Source organism: Mobula birostris, chromosome 4 (assembly GCF_030028105.1).
Source record: "Mobula birostris isolate sMobBir1 chromosome 4, sMobBir1.hap1, whole genome shotgun sequence".
Taxonomy (NCBI): Eukaryota; Metazoa; Chordata; class Chondrichthyes; order Myliobatiformes; family Myliobatidae; genus Mobula; species Mobula birostris.
In genome coordinates, this window is record NC_092373.1 from 28,276,720 (window position 1) to 28,302,210 (window position 25,491).

The 25,491-nt window shown below is 43.2% G+C and overlaps 1 protein-coding gene across 9 annotated transcripts in view; it reads left to right on the forward strand.

Moving 5' to 3' along the window:
* Window positions 1–2,608: 2,608 nt before the first annotated feature.
* The window catches only part of zbtb38 (zinc finger and BTB domain containing 38), an 87,597-nt gene continuing 64,714 nt past the window's right edge, over window positions 2,609–25,491 (forward strand). For 2 of the 9 annotated variants that reach the window (XM_072255062.1, XM_072255067.1), the window contains exon 1: window positions 13,940–14,106. The gene's annotated coding sequence lies outside the window, so the exon portion shown is untranslated. Of the gene's footprint in view, window positions 2,705–5,129; window positions 5,185–13,930; window positions 14,107–21,404; window positions 21,771–22,371; window positions 22,578–25,491 lie in introns of those variants that run through there. The other 7 variants (XM_072255063.1, XM_072255070.1, XM_072255066.1 and 4 more) reach the window with 6 other exon arrangements.

Genomic DNA, 25,491 nt, shown 5'->3' on the forward strand with positions numbered 1-25,491 from the left:
AGAAATAAGAAGAAGTAATGAGGTAGTGTTCATGATAGTGTCCATTTAGGAATCGGATGACAGAGGGGAAGAAGCTGACTGTGTGCCTTCAGGCTTCTGTACCCACTTCCAAATGGTAACAATGAGAAGAGGGCATGCCCTGGGTGATGGGAGTCCTTAATGATGGATGCTGCCTTCCTTGAAGATGCCTTGGATACTATAGAGGCTGGTACCCATGATGGAGCTGACTAATTTTACAACTTTCTGCACGATTTCAGTCCTGTACAGTAGCCCCCCCACCCCATACCAGACAGTGATGCAGACAGTCAGAATGCCCTCCACGGTACGTCTGTAGAAGTTTTCGAGTGCTTTAGGTGATAAACTAAATCTCCTCAAACTCAGAATGAAATATAGCCTCTGTCTTGCCTTCTTTATAGCTGCATCGGTATGTAGGGACCAGGTTCAGTCCTCAGACACCCAAAAACTTGAAATTGCTCACTCTCTCCACTTCCAATCCCTCCCTTGTCTTACCCTTTCTGAAGTCTACAATCAGCACAACCTTGGTGTCATCTGCAAATTTGCTGACTCAGTTTACCACATTATCATCCTAAATCATCAATATAGATAGTAAACAACAGACCCTGTACCACACCACTAGTCACAGGCCTCTAATCAGAGAGACAACAATCTACTACCATTCTCAGGCTTCTCCCACTAAGCCAATGTTGAATTCAATTGACGGCTTCATCCTGAATGCCAAGTGACTTAGTCTCCTATGTGGGATTTTGTCAAAGCCCTTGCTAAAGTTCATGCAAATAACATCCAACCCCTCCCTTCATCAACATTCTTGGTAACCTCCTCAAAAAGCTCTATATGATAAGTTAGACAGGTTCTACCACAAAGCCATGTTGACTATCCCTAATCCAGCCCCTGCATACCTAAACATGTACTTACATATTCAGTCCCTTAGAATACCTGGGTGGTGAGCGTCCCTGGTGACGGATGCTGCTTTCCTGCGTCAACGCTCCATGTTGATGTGCTCAGTGGTGGAGAGGGCGTTACCTGTGATGGACTGGGCTGTATCTACTACTTTTTGTGGAATTTTCTATTCAAGGGCATTGACATTTCCATACCAGGCTGTGAAGCAACCAGACAATATACTCTCCACCACACATCTATAGAAGTTTGTCGAAGTCTTAGATATCATGCTAAGTCTTTGCAAACTTCTAAGGAAGTAGAAGTACTGCTGTGTTTTCTCACAATTGCATTTACGTGCTGGGCCCAGGACAGGTCCTCTGAAATTATAACATTGAGGCATTTAAAGTTACTGACCCTCTCCACTTCTGATCCTCTGATGAAGACTGCCTCATGGACCTCTGGTTTCCTCGTCCTGAAGTCAATAATCAGCTCCTTGGTCTTGCTGACATTGAGTAAGAGGTTGTTGTTGAAACACTCAGCCAGATTTTCGACCTCTCTCCTCTATGCTGATTTGTCACTACCTTTGATTCGGCCTACAACAGTGGGGTCGTCAGCAAACTTGAATATGGCATTGAATCAGTGCTTGGCCATACGGTCATAAGAATAAAGCAAGTAGATCAGGTAGACACAGTAGACACAGTTTTGTGGTGCACCTTTGCTGATGGAGACTGTGGAGGAAATGTTGTTGCCAATTTGAACTAACTGGGATCTGCAGCTGAGGAAATCGAGGATCCAATTTCACAAGGAGGTATTGAGGCCAAGGTCTTGAAGCTCATTGATTTGTTTTGAGGGGATGACAGCATTGAATCCAAAGCTGTAGTCAATAAAGAGCATCCTGATGTATGCATCTTTGCCATCCAGATGTTCCAGGGCTAAGTGAAGAGGGCATCTGCTGTGGACCTGTTGCTTCGACAGGCAAATTGATCACTCCCTTCGTTGGATGGAGGGTGCTTATTTTCCTAATGCTTCTCTGAAATATTCATAGAACACTTTTTCCTTCTATTGCAGGATTTTGTAAACTACAAATTGTTGCATTATGATCTATTCAGTTGTATAACTTGAGTGTTTTCATAAAGCAATAACCCATTTGTTGGTAAATTAGCAACATAATATCCGGATTCAAGATTGTTTATTGTCATCCTTCAGTATATGAATTTAAAGGAGAACAAAATGATTGTTACTGTAAATCTGATGCAGGATAAGAAAACACAATAGATATAAAAGCAATCCTATAAAGTTCAACGTACAAGTAACTGAGTGTGGCCATATATACATAAGATAAGATGCGTGGACTGATTGTATGTGCATGAAGTGACACCAGGTGTAGGAACATCTGAACTCATACAGGAAAGGTGACTCTTGCAACAGGTGCGCTTCCAGGTAGCTGCAGGACATATGAAGGCACAGTAGGACAGAGCCTCTGTCAGCGTAGGCTTGAAGGGTGGATCTGAAGTAATTTATTTGAATTTTCTACTTCATGTCACACATAAAAAGTGAACCATTAGAAGTCGGGTAAATCCTTATGATGCAGCTTTGATGACAACAAGAGGCTGTTCCAGCGACTGGCCACTTGATGGAGTGATGAGTTTGGAATCGTTTCAATGAGGCTTTAGTTCAAACACTTGGAGTGAGCGGTGTGAGAGACTCCGACAAGGAAATGTAAATGTGAGCTCACCCCAATGGCTGCTGGGGCAAGTCACTAACTTATCAAAGTTTAACCTTCCTTACGGCCTATAAAGGAAAGCAGGTAAGGCCAGGACAGTGGTCCCAAGCACGGGAAACTGGTGCAAATGTTCAATGTGAAATGTTTACAGTAAAGCTGAAACATGGCTCTGTTCCCTGTGCAAACCCATGGGGTGTAACTGTCGTGCTACGCACACTTGTTACCTTGTAGACGACTGATCAGTGAGTCAGTTCACATTGCCAGCTTCAGCTTTTATGGAATTAACACTGAGCAGTAATTATCTAGGTTTTCCAAGTAGCTTTCTTTCCTTGCTCTCTTCCACACTTCCGTCCTTCATGAGCAGAGGTTTAGCTCATTTGCAGAACGGGATCAGGACCAGCATTCCACGGAAAGCTTTAATCTTTCACTTCCTGCCCTGCCCTGCATTACAGTCAAACAAATCTCCACGTGTTTGCTACTGTTATCAGCAATAGGATTTTTATTGCACTCATTGTTGCAAAGTTCAGTTATTGTTGCTTTGGTCTTGTTTCAACATAATTCTGCGTATTTCTTGGTTTTCAATTACAATTGCTTTTTGATGGAATCAAGAGAGTTTCAGATTCTTGTCCACGGATGAAACAACAATGCGTTCTTTTTCCAGTTACTAGTGGAATCTTTGGAGCTCTATAACTTGTAGGACAGAACTTCCTTGCCAAACTTTTTCCCACAGGCTAATTGACAGATTATCCTTTAAAATCACCAAATCTCAATTAAGCCTGCAACCTCGAGCCTCAAATTTCATGCCAAATAACAGGAGGTGTTGGCAGAAAGATGCTGGTCGGGACTGCTTGAGTATTCAATTAGTTTCAAAGTGAAGAGATATCCAAGTAAATCAATTTGCACAGAGGGCAACTGTCAAGCTCCCCTTGAGTCCAAGTGACATTAAGTGCATGGCTGCACTGACCTTGGGCATGCTGTGACCCAGCTGGTTGTGTTGCCAATTGGCCAAAATACTGCATTCTCACATTTTTTCAGTAAATGCCAGAGACGGCAATTCAGCTGGTGAAGATGCTTCCATGTCTTCTTCTGTCTTTTAATAGTGGTTGGCAGTCCAACTTAAAGGTGCATTTCCACCACCAACTGGACTGTGCTTTCCTGATATCATCATCCAAATGTAAAACTGAATCCAGTGTCATTAAATGCTCCAAGAACTTCACGCATTTTAAAGTAGTGCTGAACCAAGAGGATGTCCCATATTTTCCTTGCCAGTCCAAGAACAGTGGCAACGGCCGGAATGCTCCCCCCTCCTCTCCAGCCACTAGAACTACCGGACCACGTTCCAATGTGCAGTCTGCAATTCCTTCCGGGATCATGGTGGTGGTCTGTAAAACTGGCACCTGCGCTCCAAATCCTTTTTGTGATGAAGAAAATGGTGGGGGTGGGAGGGGGAATTGGTAGGGACATAATATTCCAGCATTGATCAATAAGGGAAAAAAGACCATCACTGAAATAGGGGGGGCCGAGTCACTGGTTAGGTCATCTGCTTCAATTCATAATAAAGTTTATTCAAGTGAAGTGGTTAAGCAATATAGGGATAAGGCTCCAGTTGAATATCCTGATGTGCTGGAAGCAAGCTGTAGCCAAAAACCCATGCTATTCATTCCTACTCTGACATTCACTTTGAACAAGGCATCACTCCCTCCTTGGTGCACATTTCAAACGAGCCAACAGGCTCTCTTTCAGTTATCGCATCTCTCCTTTCCTCTCGACCTTCAACCATGCTTCCATTTGGATGTTCCATCTGGGTGGCTTCCCAATGAACTTTGCATCCCTGACAATTTATGTCATCTACATATCCTAAGGATGCAGAAGCAGATGGTCCAATTCACCTAATTGTCCATGCTGTTATAATGGGTTCTTGATTTGGTGATTTTCATGCCAAACCTGAGCTCAGTATGATTGGGATACCTTGGACCAGTACTTCTGTTTGAACCTGACTGTAGAAGTTAAAGAGTTCTTAATTAAAAAAGAAATTTCTGCATTTGACAGATTGTATCTTCCATCACACAGGTGGTAAGGGTGAACCAAATGCATATGAAATTACCTGCCAATCACAGATTACAAGATGTTAACAGTGTTTATGTATATTCTGTACTTCTGTTGTTTTTGAAATTGTCCTTCTTTGGGTCAGAACTCCTGTAGTTTGCATTTAGGAATTTTGTTTCTGATACTGAGGCCACATTCCCTCTTCTTGTATGTTTGTTTACAAATTTTTAGGTGATTGCTGTTGATAAGAATAAGTTGCTGGAAGACTAGATTTTGCACTGTGTGGGCAGTTAATGAAATCACTCTTCACGGGCCAGTTTCCTGCTTTTAAACTGGAGAGCTGTAAGTCTGAGACACCTGCTCAATGACGAACTGAAATCATGTTAATTAATTGGTTTAATTGGAATGAACCATATGACTTTTCTCAATTAATCAAGCATGCTTCTGTCAACATGAACTGAGTGGAATGGATGGAATATCTCAGTTAGCCTGCAAAAATGGGTTTGAAGAAAATTAAGGTACGATATTTGGTAAAGATCCTCTGAGGTAATAACTTCACTATCACTGATATACTTTTCTATAACTTTGCCTAACTTGGTTCCTACTTCACCTCATCCGCCCTTTCTTAAACAGTTCCTCAGACTGGAGGATGATCTGATCTGACCCAGAAAGGACAATTGTAAATGGAGTGGGAGGCGTACGAAGGCTGGGTAGATTGGGAGGTAGAGTGGTATTTCTGCCATTTCTCATTGGATTCTATGGGCTCCCAATGAAAGGGCTCCAAGTTTTTAATGGCACCCTAGTTTCAGTGCTCTTGGGCTAGACATTCCTAGGAGTTGGTGGGGATGTTGCATTTTATTGAGGAGGCTTTGAAAATACCCTCTGTCAATTTGATCACCTTTTGCTGAGAAAGAGCTGAAAATAGCATTTGTTTAGGGACCCTGATGCTGATGGTGACTGTGTGTGTGATGGTCTCTTTCTCTCTCTTGACCACTGCTCCTTGTGAAAGGTCCCTGTGTTTGAATGGCTCCCCTCTTCCCCTCTCCCCCTCGATGCTGTTGGAGGATGGTGCTGGATTTCTGAGTCTTGTGCAAGGTTTAATCGGCGTGGATTGGACTCTGTAGTTTAGCTTCTAATGTGTTTCTGGTTGCTCTTTTTTTTGTTGCTATTTTGTGTGATTTTCATCGGGGCAGCCCACGGATAACAAGCAATACAGCGGCAGATTAAACTGAGCTGAACTGAATATGCTTGGACTCTTTTGATGACTTTGGGGGTTGGTATTTTTCAATTGTTATTTTTACTGTTTGCATGATTTTTTTTTGGTTTGGTGTGTGGTGGGTTTCATGTTTTTCTTTGAACAGGTTCTATAGTTTTTTTTTGTTCCGTGGCTGTCTGTGAGAAGACGAAGCTCAGCTCAGGGTTGTATCCTGCGTGCATACTTCGATAATAAATGTACTTTGACTTTGGGCATGTGAGCGATGTGGTCTGGCCATCCAAGGTGATTATAATTTTTGCATGTGGTCTATCAAAGCTTAAAAGTTCAGAAGTAAATTTTATTATCAAAGTACATGTATGTCACCATGTGTAATTCCGAGGTTCATTTTTTTGCAGCCGTACACAATAAAAACCAAGAAGCACAATAGAATCGATGAAAGATCGCACCAATAGGATAGACGAACAGCCAATGTGCAAATGACAATAAACTCTGCAACATCAAAAGGAAAAAAATAACAATAATAAATAGATAAGCAATAGATATTGAGAATGTGAGATAAGTACCTTGAAGGTGAGTCCACAGATTGTGGAAACGATTCAGTGTTCGGGTGAGTGAAGGTAGCCCCTCTGGTTCTGTGTAGTGGGGGTACTTAACGATGGATGCTGCTTTCCCGCAACAGCACTCTGAGCAGATGTGCACAATGGTGTGGAGGGCTCTAACTGGGCCGCATCCACTACTTGGATTTTCCAAACCAGGCCAATCAAAATACTCTTCACCACACTTCTCTTGAAGTTAGGACACTGACTGTAATTTTTGCATGTCATCTTGAGGGAAGTGTGAGGTGGAGGGTGAATTCCTGCAGGCAGGAACCCTCTGCAATTCCATTTGTGAGGTAATAAAAATGATGATGTATAGTAGTTAATACTATTCCCTAAGGTTCTGATGGAGATGCTATGTGGTGAGGTTCATGTCCTTGTGATTCCAGATGATAGAAGACCGACATCGCTTATTTGACGATCCCTTCCTTGCTTTGTATTTACTTAACAAACTGAAAACTTCAGTTCATTTAGTGCAGGGGACCACGAGTTTTAATAGTGGTGCTATTTACACAGAAGACAATCTGACTGAAAGCTAATATTTTGACAGGTCCTGAAGGTAAGTGAGTGTTTCCTGTTCTCTGGAAGTCTCCAGCCAGGGTTCACAATTTCAGAATAAGGAGTAGGCCATAGACCATAAGACATGGGGGGAGAATTAGGCATTCGGCCCATCGAGTCTGCTTTGCCACTCCATCATGGCTGATCATCATCCCTCTCAACCCCGTTCTCCTGCCTTATCCCTGTAACCTTTGATGTCCTGATTAATCATGGACCTATCAACCTCTGCCTTAACTGTACCCTGACCGGCACAGCTGTTTGTGGCAAGGAATTCTACAGGTTCACCTCCTTCTGGCCTCATCTATTCTAAATGGACGTCCCTCAGTTCTGAGGCCCACAAGAGGAAACATCCTCTCCACATCCACTCTATCCAGACCTTGCAATGTTTGATAACTCTCAATGAGATTCCCTCTCATTCTCCTAATCTCCAGCAGGTACAGGCTCAGAGGCATCAAATGCTCCTCATGTGTTAACCCTTTCATTCTCATGAACCTCCACTAGACTCTCTCCAATGCCAACCCATCCTTTCTTAGATAAGGGCCCCAAAGCTGCTCACAATACTCCATGTATGGTTTCGTCGATGCCTTATAAAGCCTAATCGTTACATCCTTGCTTTTGTATTCTAGTCCTCTAGAAATAAATATTAACATTGCATTTGCCTTCCTTACCGCTGACACAACCTGCCTTTTGGGAATCTTGCATGAGGACTCCCAAGTCCCTCTATCTCTGATTTTTGTATTTTCTGCACAGTTAGAAAATAATCCACACCTTTTTTCCTTGTGCCAAAGTGCATGACCTTGCACTTCCCTATATTATATTCCATCCTTTTCCCATTTCCCCCAATCTGTCCAAGTCCTTCTGCAGACACCATTCTTCCTCAACACAGCCTCATATCATCTGCAAACTTGACCATAGGGCCATCAATTCCTTCATCCAAATTATTGACAGATAATGTGAAGAGAAGTGGTCCCAACAGTGACTTATACGGCACATTATGACTCACTGGCAGCCAACCAGAAAAGGCCTCCTTTTATGTCCACTCTTTGCCTCCTGCCAGTCAGCAAATCTTTCCATGCTATTGTCTTTCCTGTAATACCATGGGCTCCTATTTTGTTAAGCAGCCTCATGTGTGGCACCTTGTCAAAGGCCTTCTGAAAATCCAAATAAATAACATCCAGTGACTCCTTTGTCTACCCTGCTTGTAATTTCTTCAAAGAATTCTAACAGATTTGTCAAGCAATGTTTCCCCTTTAGAAAACCATGCTGACTTTGGCCTGTTTATCATGCGTCTTCAAGTACTCCAAAACCTCATCCTTAATAATAGACTCCAATATCTTTCCAATCACTGAAGTCAGGCTAACTGGCCTTTAATTTCCTTCCTTCTGCCTCCTTGCCCTCTTAAAGAGTGGAGTGACATTTACAATTTTCCAGTGCTCTGAAACCATCCCAGAATCTAGCGATTCTTGAAAGATCAATACTAATGCCTCCACAATCTCTTCAGATACCTCTTTCAGAACCTTGAGATATACACCATCTGGTCCAGGTGATTTCTACTTTCAGCCTCTTCAACTTCCCAAGCACCTTCTCCTTAGTCAGACACCGTTGCATTTCTGCTTGTGTCTTCCACAGTGAGGACTGATTCAAAATGCTTACTAATTTTGTCTGCCATTTCTTTGTCCCCCATTACTTCCTCTCCAATGTCATTTTCCAGTGGTCCAATATCCACCCTCATCTCTCTGTTACTCTTTGTATATCTGAAAAAACCTTTTGCATTGCCTTTTTATGTTATTAGCTAGCTTCCTTTCATATTTTATCTTTACTCTTTATGGCTTTTTTTCATTGCCTTCTGTTATTTTTAAGTGCTTCCCAATTTTCTACCTTTCCATTATTTTTTTGCTATATTGCATGCCCTTTATTTTGCCTTTATGCTATCTTTGACTTCCTTTATGAGCCATGATTGTTTCAGCCTCCCTTTAGAGTATGTCATCTTTGTGATGTATCTTTTCTGCACCTTCTGAAATTCCCTGTGAAACACTAACCATTGTTGTTCTGACATCATTCCTGCTGGTGTCCCCTTCTAATCAATGTTGGCCAGCTCTTTTTTCTCATGCCTCAGTAATTCCCTTTAATCCGCTGCGCCTGTAATTCTTATATATCTGACTTTAGCTCCTCTTCTCAAACTATAGGGTCAACTACTGCCTCCTAAGGGTTCCTTTACCTTAAGCTTCCTAATCAGATCAGCAACATTACACAACACCCAGTCCAGACTTTCTGTTCTGTTCTGTTCCTCTGGTGGGCTCAGCCACAAGCTGCTCTAAAACACCATCTCATAGGCATTCTACAAATTCCCTCTCAGGATACAACATCAACTTGATTTCCTCAATCTATCTACATATTGAAATCCCCCATAACTATTGCAACATTGCCCTTTTTACATGCCTTTTCTATCTCTCATTGTAATTTGTAGCCCACATCCTGGTTACTGTTCAGAGGCCTGTATATAAGTCCCATCAGGGTCTTTTTACCCTCGAAGTTTCTTAACTCTACCCGCAAGGATCCTACATCTTCTGATTCTATATCACATCTTTCTAAGGATTTGATTTCATTTTTTACCAATAGAGCCACCTCACTCTCTCCACCTGTCCTTTTGGTACGATTTTTATCCTTGGATATTAAGCTCTAAACTATGATCTTCTTTCAGCCAAGACTCAGATGCCCACAACATCATGTGTGTTGATCTCCAACTGATCATCTTGCCTTATTCAAATAGAACCCCTTCAGTCCTGTATCCATCATCCTTTTTTACTTTAGCTCCATGTTATATTCCAACATATTCTACTGCCCTTTCTCCAGACTGTCCTTTCTTAGATACAGTGTTCTCACTGTACACTGTATCTATTTGTACACCAACTGCCCCATTCTCAACCCTGTCACTCCAGTTCCTATCCCACTGCCAAATTAGTTTAAACCCTCCACAACTGCTCTAGCAAGCCCGGCCACAAGGACGTTGGTCTCCCTAGGGTTCAGATGTAACCTGTCCTTTTGATACAGGTCATACCTTCCCCAGAAGAGATCCCAATGATCCATAAATCTGAAACCCTGTCCCCTGCGCCAGGTCCTCAGCCAAACCATCCTATTCTTGCCCTCACTGGCACGTGGCACAGGCAACAATTCGGAGACTACTCTAGAGGCCCTGCTTTTCAGCTTTCTGCTTAACACCCTATATTCTCTCGTCAGGACCTCTTCCCTTTTCCTTTTCCATTGGTAGCATCTGTTCATCCTCCTCCTTTAGAACGCTGGGGACCCGATCTGAGACACCCCTGACCCTGGCTCCTGGGAGGCAACATAGTATCTGGGTGCCTCTCTCATACCCACAGACTCTGCTTTCTGCTCCTCTGATTATGGAATCCCCCATTACTACTGCTCCCCTTTACTCCCCTCTTCCCTTCTGAGCCACACAGCGAGACTGGTTGTTAGGGTTTACCCAAGTAGATTTCACCCCCCCACCCCCCCAACAGTATCCAAAGCAATATACTTAGTACTGAGGGGAATGTCCACAGGGGTGTTCTGCACTGGCTGCCTGTTCCAACTCCCCCTCCTGACAGACACCCAGGTACCTGCCTCCTGCAACCTGGGTGTGACTTCCTCACTGTAGCTCCTATCTGTTACCTCCTTATTTTCTCGTATGAGTCGATGTTCAGCGAACTGCAGCTCCAGTTCCTTAACAAGTTCACTCTGTGGAGTTGCAGTTCGATGCACTTCGTGCAGATGTAGTTATCAGGACGCTGGAAGTCTCCCAGATTTCCCCCCATCTCGCACAAGCTACATACCACCTTCGCCAGACCCATTGTCAGCTCACCAGCTACATACTAACAGGAAAAAGAAACTTATCAGAAACTTTCTTACTTGCTTTGAACTTCCTCCTGTGCTTGCCCAATCTTGTCCTCATCTAGGCCTGTTTATCCAAAACTGCCCCAACAATGACCACTTTGCTTAAACCTCCTTTCTTTTTATTCGCCTCGCGCTGATTGCCACCCGCCGAGAGGAAAGCCAAAAGCACACAAACTCCTTTTTACCCTCATACTGCATTACCAACGAACAACCCTTCGTGCTGACTTCAGCTCACCGAAAAGAAGCTGACAGCTCCCACGTTTTTCCTGAACCTTGCGCTGCGTCACCAACGAATGCCCTCTGGTGCTGATTTCAACCCGCTTAAAAAAAAACATTGTCCATTTCAGATCAAGATGAGTAGGGACTGTTTCTCTTGGGGGTCCAAAATTTTACCTTCTAGGCCATGCTCTCTTCCAGCTGCGACTATCAGGTGAGAGGTAGAGGAGCCTTAGGCCCACACCACCGGGTTCAGGAACAGTTATTTCCCTTCAAGTATCAAACTGCTGAACTGGCATGGATAACTTTGCTCACCTCAACACAGAAGTGATTCTGTAACCTCTGAACTCAATTTCAAGGATTAATGTTCTTAGTTTTGTCTGTCTGTCCAACTACACAGTTTGTCTTTTGCACATTGGTTATTTCTCAATCTTTATGTTTAGTTTTTCATTGATTCCATTGCAGAACTTTGGTGACATATGCGTACTTTGATAATTAATTTTCTTTGAAGCTTTTGAATTTTGAAGCTGGGAGAGCTGTGGAGACCAAAGCATTGGACGGATTCAAGGCAAAGATGGAGAGATGGGGGAGTTTGTGTTGCAGGAAATGGTGGAGCTGAGGCCGAGATCGAGATAGCAATTGCAGCATCAGAAGGCAGGGCTGGCTGAAGGGTTCACATGGCCTACTGCTGCTGAGGGGCAAGTTGACAATTCAAGGTTCCTATCCTGAACTGCCAAGTTTAAGTTGGTGCGGCGCATACAGCTCCAACTGAAAATGTGAAAATTCTGCTCCTTGCAGTTTCTCCTTTCAAAGTAGCAACTAAATGTTCGGCTTTCTAATAGTCATGCATTGGCATACCAGTTCTCAGAGGTGCACTAAGCGTGATGGGGGGGTGGGGGGAGAGCGAGAGAGACAGAGACCCCTTCCCTACCCCTATTTTGGAGCAAATGGTCTGCTTGACCCAACACTGTGTGAAATTTTGTGCTAAAGATCAAAGAAAAATTCAGGACAATTCAAACAAACCATATTTACAATGCTTCCTTTGAAGTTCATGTAACAGTTTCAAATGTCTGGTTCTTCCCACCAACACACCTCCCTGATCGCACCTATAATTACAGACCCCAAATACAAACGAGTAACAAATTTAAATCAGCATTGTCTGTTCTTCCATTTCATGTGGTTCACAGTTCTGAGGGACCCATTGTTCAGAGCTGCATTTTAGATTTAATCCACAGTTCATATTCCAATTTGAAGGCCAGTGGGTGAAGTCAACTTAAAGTTATTTGCTGCAGGTGCTGACCCCAAAAATCGCTCTAACAACGGTCAAAAGAGTTGCACAGGCAGAACCTCATAAGTAGGTTTTGTACAAACTTCTCAGAAATGAGAATATTTCAAAAACCCTCAGTATGGAGACCCTGTAAATCATAAACTGTAGCCATCGAGCTTGTTTGTGCTACTGGCACTAGCTGGTATAACCATTAAAGCAACCAATGGTACAGCACTCTATATCAGAGATCATTAAAGCAGCGACCTCAGCAGACACAATGTGCTGCTTTGCTGCTGTAACATTGCTCTGCTTTCATTGGCTAATATTTTATTCCTTTCCACATTGCTTTCTGTTCACAAATTATAACTGTCAACAGACAATTGATTTTGGAGCTTGAGTTCGGTTTGTTTGAGTCAGGCAAAACCGAATATCTGAATTTTGCAGCACACACAATGATAGAGGAAATCGGAGGTCAGGCAGCATCTACAGAGGGAAACAATCGATTGCTGTTTTGGGCTAAGACCCTTCTTCGAGACTGTATCTGCAGGTGCTGGAAATCCTGTTCGTAGAGTAATATAACATTACAAAATCCTACCTTGGCGCCTCACCGTGGCGTAGGAGTGACACTGGCTGAACATCAGCGAAGTATGGTGGGGACGTTCTCTGGTGGGTCTAACCCAGCCGTGAAGGTGATGTTCCATCAACGTACTACTAGACTAGGTCTAGTAGTAGGATCGTGGCTAGCTGAGTCAAGGAGGTAAGCACGCCTTTGCTACTTTGAGGTTATGCCTCTTCAGGCAAAGGCTGCACCCAATGAGGACGCCGGCAGCAGGGCGTCTGATGGTGTCTGTGGCAGATGAATCCAAAAGGGTCAAAGGTACAGCCACCTCGGTGGCATGCGGAGGAACCAGAGTGCTGGTCAACAGATGGCATCACTCGACTAGTTAGTTGTCACTACAGGGCAGCGTCCTTATCCGCTAAGCCTGTTACACTCCTTGTGTACCACTAAGCATCAGATTTGGAAGCCCAGAGACACTGTACGGTGGGGGCACGACACCGTCTGTCTTGTTACTGTGCAAGGCGTACAGTCAACATCGAAATCGATGGACAGCCGAAGAGGAAGAATATAACAGGAAAATCAGCCCTTCAGCTCAGTTTGTCCATGCCGAGCATGTTGCCCAGCAAGACGGATCCATTTGGATCAGAGGGAGGTGGGACAAATGCAGCCAATTGTCTTTCAAATGTTGAGAATAATTTGAGCTATCAAGAGTGTTTGTCACTGTTTGTGCTTGTTTTGTTACAAAGTAAACAATTTTGCAAGAGGGTTAACTTTTGTCATGACCTCTGCACCTGTTAATAAGTGCAAAAGTCAAACCACATTCTCTAGCAATTTTGAAGCTGCAACCCAGTTTCTTCATTTGAATAGGCAAAGGTGGATCTCTTCGTAACGTCACCTTGGTCTGTTTACACCTAAAAGCAGCAATGCCTCAGTAGCATTAGGTTTGCATTGAAAGGAAATACAAGTGCAGAGATCCGGAGCTTTTATTTGCATAGTGTTTACAGCTCCTGTTCCCTGAGCTGGCACACAGAGAATGTTTGTGTGTAACCTTTCTCAAATGCAAAGGCGTTTCACTGAGAGTTCTTCCCTCTGTGTTGTGCATACACTTCCCAGGCATGACGTGGCAACAGGACTGAGGTAAGTTGTGCTCTTTGCTGCAGGGTGTGTGCTTTAATTCTAAGATATGAGGTGACTCATTACCTCCTGCACTGGCTCTATTTCACATTCTGCTCAGTAAATAATTCATGTTACTGTACGTGAAATGAATGCTCGTGTAAAACTATTTACTCTATTGGAAGAAGCTCTGCTATGACAGCTTAACGTTCCTTACTAAAACTCTGTAACAGGATCCACAACGTTCCACGATCATCGTTAATATCCCATCTGACTCACCATGTCCTTCAGAAAACGAAAGTGGCCTTCCTTATCCCACTTAGGTGTACATGTGATTCCCGTGCCGCCGGCATTGACACAGGACACCCCCTTCAGTTCAGGCTCACAGAACACCCTAGCACAGAATCAGACCCTTTGGCCCATCTAGTCCTTGCCAAACTGTATTCTGCCTCGTCCTGTTGACCCGCACTTGGATAATAATTCTCTATACCCTCCCACTCCCATCCATGTACTTAGCCAAAGTTCTCTAAATGCTGAAATCGAACCCACTTCCACCGGCAGCTTGTTCCGCCCCCGGTGAAAAAGTTCTCCCCCACCCCCCCACCCCCGTACCCCCTGAATATTTCAACATTTGCCCTTAACCTATGACCTCTGGTTCTAAGTTCACCCAAACTCAGTGGAAAAAGCCTGCTTGTATTTACCCTTTTGCACCTGTCACCTGCCCCGTGAGTATCTCGTAAGCATGATGTAATTGTCTCGTGGTATTGGCATGATGTAATTGTCGTGATAGTGGAGTGATGTGCTGTCACGTGATGGCATGTTCCAACCGGTATAGAAGGGGAGACCGCAGTTTGTCGAGTAGTTGTTTTTGTTGGGGAGTCACAGTTGGTGGTCACGTAATCGCAGAAGGAGAGAGAAAGAGAGAGTGAAGAATTGCCAGCTTCATACGAACCCAAAGAGTTGGGTAGAAATCAACAGCATTCTGTGTGCCTTGAACGTAATTGACATTTGGTATGGTCCATACGGGTACTGTGGCACACACTTTTGGTTAACCACTGCATGGTCTCGGGTGTTGTGTGGTGACCACCTCCGGCCAAAGGTCAGTTACTGTGAGAAATCTTATTCTTCGTGGTCTCTTCAGACAAGGCATTTCTCAGCTGAGATCTACGTCAGCAGCTTCGTCTTTCCTTCAAGAATCGCTTCACCGCTGGTTCGGGAAGTCTCTCTCACTTATTTCAGGAATCGCTTGGACTTCTTAAACTACCACTTTAAGACTGTGCTTAAGAAAGATCTGATAAGAATTGTCTTTAAGTTCGACTGTTTGATAACTATAGATGCATAACACTTTTAACTTCTGTTTCAGTTAGTCGTTTGTTTACTTTTCTATGTTTTTGAGTAGAGATTAATAAATTTTGTTGTTTATTTATTAAAAAACAGACTCAATTTCATATCTATTGCTGCTGGTATGTAACACACCCTTGCACAGAGTGTGGCAGGGCATGATGGGAAAAGAAGGCAACTTCATATGAATTCTGGGAGAAGGAGCCACCATCACATGAACACTCTAATCTGGTACAAAGAGGAACTGGAACTAAACAGCTGCCTCAGCTAACCAAGGCAATGTGAAAGGTTGCCAAAACTCCAGGGAGGCTCAGATCACTAAATTAAGAACGGAAAAAGGGAGAATGGGGCAGATGTGTCCTGCTTAGCCATTCCTAGAATGAATGACTTCAGTCATGAGGATCCGGGGCAGGGGTGCGTCAACAAATCTTCTAAGAGTTGGGACCACGCTGAGTTTGGGACAGGGAAAATTCCAACCCCCATTAGAAGAAGTCCAGCCAGTTCACTTTTCATGGGTAGTATTTGATTTTGTAACTTAGTACTGTATCACGACTGTTAAGTTAGAGTCCTGACGGTATATATGTTGAAATGTGAGCAGTTCTCCTGTGTTTTGGGGATCCAGTGAGACTGTACCTCACGAAAGAAACATGATCCACTAACACGCACAAAATGCTAGAGGAAGTCAGCAGGTCAGACAGCACCCACGGAAATGAAGAAACAGTCGACGCTTCGGGCCGAGACTCCTCTTCAGTTCTGGAAAGGAAGGGGGAAGTGATCTTTAGCATTGCCAGGCCTAGAAAACCAGGCGATGAAGGATTACCTTCATTATACTAAATTACAAAATCAATTGCTACCTATGAAAAGTGAACTGGCTGGGCTGGACTCTGACAGGGGTTGGAACCTCTGGCAGTATGACCAACCTTCTGAGAGGAGAGTGAACTGAGAGATAAAATTGACGGCTTGGATATAATTGTTAAAGACCTCTTGGTAGACAGATTAAAAATATATTACTTTTAAACAAATTGGCAGAGTGATTGGAGGGGAGATGAAATCAGAGTGTGCTGGGGAGACTGGCCGAAGGTCTGTGAATGAAAGCAGAGCTACAGACTGAGTGCTGAAAGATGGTATGGTGTTGCAGCTCTTTTTAAACCAATGCAGATGTGATGGACAGAATCACCTCCTTTGGTGTCATGTATTGTCTGTGACCCTAATGTTGAAGCCCTGGTTTTGGTGAAAGGCCTGTCCTTTATGTTTGCACACTGAATGGCAGGACAGTGTGAATGCTGCTGAATAATGATTAGAGGCCTGTTCTAATGATCCAGGGATATTGGCCAGATACCAGCTGGGAAATTTAATTTCAAGTAATTTAATATGGAATTATAAAGTCTTATCAGCAATAATGACCATAAAAGTACCAGATTGTCATGAAAACCCAGTTGTTTCTTAGCATTACAATCATTTTTGCAGGATAAAGGAAGCCTTAAACTAGAGGGCATAGATGTAAAATGAGAGGAACATGAATTAAAAGGAACCCAAAAGGTAAGCATTTTCACACAGGGTGATGGGTATTTGGAGCGAGCACCAGTCGAAGTGGCAGAGGTGAGCGTAAATGCAAACTTTAAAAGGAATTTGCACAGGTACATGGGTAAGAAAGCTATAAAGCAGGGGTTCCCAACCTTTTTTAAGCAATGTACCTTTACCATTAACCAAGGGGTCGCTCGACCCCAGGTTGGGAACCCCTGGTATAGAGGGATATGGGCCAATGCAGAGAAATGGAACTAGCTCGGGGAGGTAACTTGTTGGCATAACTGAATTTGAGCCAAAGGGCCCATCCCATTCTGCATAACTCTAAAACTCGTGTCCTTCAGCCATCCTTGCCTAGTTTGACTCCACATTCAGCAATCAATTGACTCTTAACTGCTTCTTCAATCCAGGAGGACAATAAAATTTGGCTTCAATGGCCTACCATGTGGCCTTTGTTGCTTTTTCTGTGAAAACAGTTTCTTCAGCTCCATAATTTGAACATCAGTGACATCGCAGTAATGAAGGCAACAGTGCTGTGTGGAGTCATTCTAATGCAAGTGTTCAAGGCAGATCTAATTCAAACGCAAAACGTCTTGGTTCAGAAAGACACTGGGCCTGTGCATGCTTCTTAGACCAATGAGCATTCCATTTTGACCATGGTATTTACCACGGTTACCTGAAAAGTGACTTGGCCAGTCTTTGCAAACAAGTGTAAATCTGGAGATGCTGGAAATCCAAGCAACACACACACACACACACACACACACACACACACACACACACACACACACACACACACACACACACACAAATTGCTGGAGGAATTCAGCAGGCCAGGCAGTATCTACGAACAAAAGTACAGTCAACGTTTCAGGCACAGACCCTTCATCAGGACTGGATTTATAAAAAAAAAATGAGTAGATTTAAAGGGTGGAGAAGGGGAGAGAAAAGCACAAGGTGATAGGTGAAACTGGGAGGGGGAGGAATAAAGTAAAGAGCTGGGAAATTGATTGGAGAAAGAGATGCAGGGCTGGAGAAGGGGGAGTCTGATAGGAAAGTACAGAAAGACATGGAAGAAAGAAAAAGGGGGGACACTAGAGGGAAGTGATGGGCAGGCAAGGGGATAAGGTGAGAGAGGGAAAAGGGGATGGGGAATGGTGAGGAGTGGGGGGGTGGGGGGGGGGTAATTACCAGAAGTTCAAGAAATAGATGTTTATGCCATCAGGTTGGAGGCTACCCAGACGGGATATAAGGTGTTGTTCCTCCAACATGAGTGTGGCCTCATTGCAACAGTAGAGGAGGCCATGGACTGACGAGGCCAGTCCGAACAGGTTTTGACCCAGGAGCCTGTCAATCAAATGAGGAGTATTTGCCAGATGAGTACTCTTGGTCTATGACATTGAAGACTTCTTGATTACTATCGGTCAGTTTATTGAACAAATGATATTCAAGTTATGGACTTGTGGCTCAAATGAAGTTTATCCATTTTATGGCCATTCAACCAACCTAACATCCTGTCATGATATCCCAACCTTTTCCGGCAGAATGATCACATGATAAAGACTTTTATGCATATTATTCTGCATTCGATATTCTTGCAGCTATGAGCAATGGACATGGTACTGAATGCAGTAGTATGCACCTAAAAAGGGTAGCATCGTGGTTTGCGGCATACTATTACAGCACTAGCGATCCAGGTTCAATTCCACTGCTGTCTGAAAGGAGTTTGCACATTATCTCCGTCACCAATATCCTCCCAATTCTAAAGATGTATGGGTCAGTAGACGGTGGGAGTGAGCAGGAGGACTATATTGACTGACTAATGATGGTGGGTCGATGAGCCGTTGTCATGGTGCTCATGGTTACTGGCCAGTAGGGGGCAGTGGTAATCAAGATGCAACCAGGCTGATAATGATGGACTGTTGGTGATGACAATGGTGGACAGGTAGCCAATGGCAACAGTAGGCAGTAAACCGGTGGGGAGGGTGGGGGGGGGCAGCAGCGGCAATGGTGGGCCTTTGGTAAAGGCTGGCCGGTGGTACTGGTGGCCTGATTGGCTGTGGATAAGTGGTTGGTGTCCATTTGTGATGACAATGGTAGGCCGATGGCAACCTCATTGCTGGGTCGGTAGCAGCTGCCCAATTTCATCAATGGCGGGTGGCCGTGGTGTTAGTGGTAGCAGAGGAGGCTTATTAAGTTAGGATTATTATTCTGTCAGGATAGCCTCCAACCTGATAGCATGAATATCGATTTCTCTAAATTGCTGAAATTTCTCTCCATTCCCTCCTTCTCTCTCTTTCCATCCTTCATTCTGCTCTCGCCCCTTCTCAACTGCCATCACCTCCCTCCCTTTCTTCCATGGTCCACAGTACTCACCTAATACATTCTTTCTTCAGCCTTTTGCCTCTTCCACTTACTGTCTCCCAGCTTCTCACTTTGCCGCCCCTTCCCCACCCACTGTTCCCCTCACCTGGTCTCAACTGTCACCTCCCAGATTTGGACACATTACACTCACCCCCCCACCCCCCACCCATCTTATTCTGGCTTCTGTCCCCTTCCTTTCCAGTCCTAGTGAAGGGTCTCAACCTGAAATGTCAACTGTTTGTTTCCTTACATTGGTGCTGCCTGAATTGTTGAGATCCTCTGGGGGGGGGGGGGTGTGTATCAGGTTTATTTTCCCTGACATGTATCATGAAATGTTATTGTTTTGTGGCAGCAGTACAGTGCAAGGTGTGTTGGCACATGGCCAAGTGGTTAAGGCGTCGGTCTAGTGATCTGAAGGTTGCTAGTTCGAGCCTCAGCTGAGGCAGCGTATTGTGTCCTTAACCACAACATTACTCTGCAACGACACCGGTGCCAAGCTGTATGGGTCCTAATGACATCGGTGGTGTGGAGAGGGGAGACTTGCAGCATGGGCAACCACCAGTCTTCCATACAACCTTGCCCAGGCCTGCGCCCTGGAAACCTTCCAAGGCGCAAATCCATGGTCTCACGAGACTAACGGATGTCTATTTACTGTGCAAGGTGTAAAAGATTACTGTAAGTTACAATAAGAAGATAAATATTTCAAAAGAAGAATAGTGCAGTAGTTTTCAAGGACCATTCTGAAATCCGATCCAGGATGGGGATGGAAAGGAGTATCTTGGCTCCTGTGCCGCCTCCCTGATGGTAGTATTGAGAAGGGGGGCACGTCCTGGATGGTGAGGATCCTTACTGATGGATGCCTCCTTTGTGAGGCACCACTGCTTGAAGATATCCTCGATGCAGAGAGGGTTGTGCTCATGATGGGGCCTCTTTCAGCCCTGTGTTCTGCAGCCTCCTTACTGATGGGAAATGAACTGGGGGGGCATCCTCAAAGCCGTCATCATACGTGCCCTGTTGTATGACCTGGGGCGATCGTGGTCTTCCTTCTGTTGACCATGATTGTTAGAGAAAAATTTTTCCACAGAAGCAGTTCGTCACTGCTGCCTTCTGGGCAGTGTCTTTACAAGACACATGACCCCAGCCTTTGTAAACACTCTTCAGAGATGGTCTGCCGGGCGTCAGTGGTCGCATAACCAGCTCTTTTGCTAAGCACCAGCTGCTCATACGACTGTCTACCTTCTGCTCCCATGGCTTCAAGTGATGCTAAGCAGGTGCCACACCTTGCCCAGGGCGACCTCCAGACTAATATACGGAAGGAGAGCCTTGCACCTCCTTTGGTAGAGGCGTATCTCGACCCCACCACCCTATCCTCAAAAGTATCAGTAATAAAAATTCAACTTTTTGTTCAGCGAGGCCTTCTTGAAGGTCGTTACTGTGCTACAATCCTGACAATGCACAGTTAATTAAATGCTGAGTTGTGTAGCTGCAGGCTTCAATGTTCGCCTGAGCTTTCCTCCTCGGGAGGGTAGAAATGAAGGGACCCCACTGGAGATCACAGCTGTAATAATGTGCCATTTAGAAACTGGCTTAACACATAGTTTGCAATTTTTTTTTGACTCGCTTGTTTGATGTTTAAACATACCATGGCTATTTAGGTCATGTTATTTTATGTTCTTTGTTTTTCATTGCATATTAATTAATTTCCTGCTCAAGAGACTTGGTTGCAAAGCAACCCTCATGACGTGAGCTGATATTTTCAGTTTGCATTTGAACGCTTTCAGAAAATAAATTGAAAGTATCTAGTCATTTAAGAAAAAATGAAGGATGTGGAATTTCGCAATGCATCCCACTGTTGTGTATACATCGCTAGCCTGGAGATATTTGTAATGCAATTATTTCCATATTAAATATATTCCATAAACACCAATGACTATTCATGTGACTTGAGACTCTGTCTCTGTGGTTGCTGGTGCAGAAATGGAGCGATTAATTACAGCTTTGGAGCAGAGAAATCGAAGGGCTGAAGGCTTTTAAATTTTTATGCTTTTTGAAGGGGGAATCTAACCGTTCAAACATTTACTTAACGATTCCATGTGAGATACAAGATCCGTCTTAAATTACATTTTGATGAGCGCTACCTAGAATCGCCCGGCTCTGTCAAATACTTCCACCTAATGGTGATACTCTCTGCATCCTTTTCTTTGCACCGCATTTGCAATGAAGTACTGAGCTTCTCGAACCGAGCTGTTAAGCAGGCTGACTGGACAGGAAGCTGGCTACTTCGACCATTTGATGTGCCTGTTTCCCCATCACTAAAGAATTTGGTTGTGCTGCCTTTTTATTTCTCATCTGGTGATCGGTCTCGTCTTGCATCATCAGTGCTTGACAACAGTGTTTTTTACTGTGGCCTCCTATCCATTTGAAGTAGCACCATGTAGTTGACAGCTACTGAATTTAAGGTGAGCTGCCCCTCCCCCTCCCTTAGCTATGGTGTAGTGTACAGCAGAACTAAGCTTACTCCTGCAAGCCAAAAATGGCAGGCAGGTTTAATGCTGGTTCTTTTCTTAGCATGCCATGTATTGATTACTGTGTTCGATGGCTTGTGCTTAAATGTGAGTATGTACATACTGTGCATATGTTGCCTTGTCAGCTTGAGAATAGTTGGGACGGTATTACAATATAGAACAGATAATCCTTCATTTTCAAAAAAATAGCTTCATATAGCTTGAAGTAATGCATTACTGAAATACCATTTAAGTACCTTTTTATGTGAAGCTGTTTGCATGCAGCGTTTTTTAAAAAAATAATAATTTCTTGCTTTGTGATACCAAATTGGTCCTGTACGGCAAGCTCCGTCCAAATGCCTTTTCTTTTGGTGTTTACCAGAATTCTGATATGAATTTCTAGGTTTCAGATATCCAGGTTTATAATACAGTTGGCCGATGCAACATATCTATTTTTAGCTGTGAAGTCGTGCACATTGTGTACCAGCGTTTTGTATGCTTCTGACTGGTAATTTTGACAGTGAGTTGATTCTCACCTAGTGTGACAAGTGGCCTTTGCAGTGGTCAGCTTCGGGCTCTGAGCTCTGGGAGGAATGATCTTTGCGCGACAGCTTTCATACACTTGCAGATGGGTTTTTTTTTGCTGAGCAGTCTTGTTGATGAGCAGAATTTTCAGGAACATCGTTTCTTCGAGAAGTAGCACAAGAGCGATGACAGCTTCATGAGAATTGGTCCGTTTTGATTTTCCCCCTCAAAAAAAAGGTAATTAAGACAGTTGTCCCTTACTTGGTCTCTTTTGTTTTGCATAAAAATCTCAAAAATATTTTTATTATATTTTGTTTGCCTTTTTTCAATCTCCTCGCATGCAGATTTTAGCGCACAATCATTTCCTATTTGATATTTCTGTAAGACTGGGAAAAATTTTTAAAAATCTTTTCGCGATGTCCTTGGTTAAGGATGTTTATCAGACAAGTTTGACTGCTAGTCAAAATTTGCAGTTTTTCTTCCTAAACTGAGGAATGTGAGGGGAGGGTACATCGCACTTGACTGTAACAGCAGACTATAATATCTAATAGCACTGAGGTTTAGTTTGATGAATGCAAATGGTTTTGCATCTTAAAATCTTTATCACAAATCTTTTTAAGTGTACTTTTTTTAAAATCCCAAAGCTGTGTTTGAAGAAATAGAATAAGAGAAATATATCTCGGAAACAGCAGTTTTTCATTTCTGTACAAAACATGAGTTGCTCATTCATCTCTGAAAATAATGCTTTATAGAAATTGTTTCTCTTCCAAATGATAAACCCCATCAGTGAGTACTGCCATTTACTTAATTCTGAAGATCACAGCCCTGTGTTTAATAGAAAGTTCATGTTCATCATTGTGTGCCTATTTTAGTAATCGTGGTTCTGTTTTATTTCCAATTGGCCTGGTGTTCCTCAATCACTCTGCTCTAGGGAGAGGAGATGGATGTTATAATGGAAATAGCTGGGCAAGTGATTATCAGCGGGACATATCCCATTCTGTGATTTGGTTTCTAACCTGTATACCTGCAAAATGAAGGGCTCGTGGAATCAATTGCCTGAGAATTAATTAGTGCAAAATCCGAAAATACAATATGCTTCCCAATAACTACTGCATAACAACATGTTTCCTTGACAACCGCATCCTGTTAGCATGAAAAGCAACAAAAAAAAACAGCATTGGTTCCCCAAGCTCGTTTTTTTTCCTCTTCATCTGCATATCTTTATCATCACCTATCTTAGTATCCTGACTCTCTTCAGGCTGTCACATTTACACTTGGTTTAGGTTTGACCTTGTACCAAGAAAACTGTAAAATGGTATCAGTGCTGGGTGAAGTCAAGGGATTAATGATGGAAGAGTCTTTATTTTAACTTGGTTGAGTTTAAACTTCAGAGGAAATGATTTTTTTCCCCCTCTTTTTGTCTGCTATTAAGCGCTTAATCCAATATAAATGAAAAGGGAAGTGAACACCTTTTTAATTTTACACTTTAAATTATTTTCTTCTGCTTTTAAGTGCATGGTGTTTGTTGGCATCCAAAGCAATTAGTGTTCTACAATTGATCTGCCGAGCAAGCTGACCACCGTCTAATTAAAAATCCCAAATGTTTGTAAAGGCAGTAAAATAGAGGGTGATAATAATGTGATGTGCTGAACCCAGTTGCAAATACTCATGTGTAAAGAATTTACTGTTCCTTTTTGTGCCAAAAATTAAAATCTATGCACAGGTCAAACGCGCAAGGTTAACAATGGCATTGTAGTCGCAATCTGATTCTAGAAGGTTCAAATGGGGAAAAAAAATCAATGCGCATTATAATCTTAAAACCACATTAAATACTTCACCTTTTGATTAGGGCACAATATACTGATGTGGAAATTGTCCGTTGGAGAAATCCAGGATTGCTGCTCAGTAGTATTACAACTGTGAGCTGATGTGCTTTCATCAGCAGCCATTTTACAGGAGCTGATCGCATTTTGTTTCCCTGCAGTTGGTTTCAAAATGGCTGTTTGCTGCTGTGGTTATGTTCACAGCCTTGCAGCGCAGCTCTGTGATGACCTGGATAGAGATGGGTGCAGCTCGCTGCACTTGGGGACAGGCAACGTACACCAGAGTACTCCAATGACAGACAGAGCAATTTTGTTTCGAGCTCCAGTAATTATATCATGATTCATGCCATAACAGCCTTGAAGCATAGTATATTGCTTTGAAATTGCACATTAGGTTCAAATTATTTAAAATTGTTTGCTTCAAAGGCGATAAAATGTTCACAGATCATAACAAAGAAGATGGCGTGGCCCAAGTACTGTCATACATAGCAAAATATTTAACCTCTCAAGCAGTAAACACACTGATAATTTCAGTCATGGTGTTGTAACATAGTCCTACCTTGAATCAGATACAAAGGAAAAGCTGATTAGGTTACATGCTCCCTATCATTTTAGTAGCTGACTGATGGCTTAATTTTAGGAACTAATATAGAGAGCATTTATTTTAAATGTCCTTGCCGCTGTTTCTTACCAGGACATTTGACAGCAAAAAGATTTGAAACTAAAATGAGCTCTGGTACGATCTGTAGGTTTGGGTGGTGGGGGGGAAGTGCAGGGCACATAAGCAAAGAAAGCAAAAGATAATGGCATTGAATAAAGAGTTCATCAGCAGACATCTTTTGAAGCCTTCGCTTACAAACGCAGATAAAGTAGACCCTGTTGGAATTGCTGAGTTAATACTTCTGCAGCTTGTGATGTGCATCTAGGTTGTGACTGTGGTATTGCAATGTTGTATTCAGCAGAAGCCACACTTCTGTCTGAGACTCATTTAGCAGATTTTTTTTTCAACAGAATTTAGACCACAATGTGCATTAATACAAAGTTATATTCAGCCTCTTGTGGTTAGACCTGTGTACACAGAGGCTCCTCCCATCGGTGCAAAGGACAGAGATGTTCCTTTTTTTCTGGTTTAGATTTATTGTGCACTCTTCCACAGCACTGAAATACGAATCTCAGTTTACATTACCTGGTGCAACAAAGAAAAATTATAGTTGACTTCAAAGATGTACCAGTTGTATTTTTAGGGCAATTTCTCTCTCCACTAATCCTTCATGCCACACACAGATTCAAGCTGAGGGGGCTGGTGGGGTGACCTCTTTTTTGACCTC